Below are 833 nucleotides of genomic sequence, written 5' to 3'. Positions count from 1 at the left end.
GCTGATTTTTTTTTTTTTTTTTTTTTTTTTTTTTTTATCTTTATCTTGACCTGCACATCAGTTTTGGCTTTATAAATCTCAATTTTACAGTTTGGCTCTTTATATGGCTTCCCATAACAATAATAGTAGAAATAATGGTACACAGCATATAATTTTTAAAAAATCATATATAAGTAATGGTACACACAACACCACATCATCAAATCGTTCACTTATGTGTCACTGACATACAAAATCAAATAACCAAATTTCCCTCTGGATGTCTCTGTCCTGTACCTTTCTTTGCTGATAACCTATTTGTGAATTTAGATATCAACTTGTTTATTCAATTATTCTCATATTCTCATATTAATGGAGTACTTCGTTCTAGAAATGAAATGCATATAGATCCTATTGTAAAGTAATTGCAACTGTAACTCGAATATATTTCACAATTATTGTAATTCTGTAACTGGATTCATCTGAAACAGGAAGGTTAATTTATATGTGTTTAATAGTAATCATTTTTCAATAATAATAATACAATTGATGCAGTCTTGAAAAACGCATCATTCATACATTAGAATAATCTTGCCTCTGCCGCTAACATATTCAAAACATGTAGGTCCCGTTCTAATATAAATAAATAAATAAATAAATATATATATATACATATATATATATATATATATATATACATATATATATATATATATATATATATATATATATATAATGTGTGTTTGTATTTGTGTGTGTGTGTGTTTGTGTTAAGGTGACACACTACCGATAAATTATAATGGTGATCACGACGGCGACAAAGCCGACGGTCATATAAATTATGATAATAAAGA

This window comes from Penaeus vannamei, chromosome 10 (assembly GCF_042767895.1).
Source record: "Penaeus vannamei isolate JL-2024 chromosome 10, ASM4276789v1, whole genome shotgun sequence".
NCBI lineage: Eukaryota > Metazoa > Arthropoda > Malacostraca > Decapoda > Penaeidae > Penaeus > Penaeus vannamei.
The sequence above is the reverse complement of the archived record's forward strand: the minus strand, read 5'-3'. Positions refer to the sequence as shown.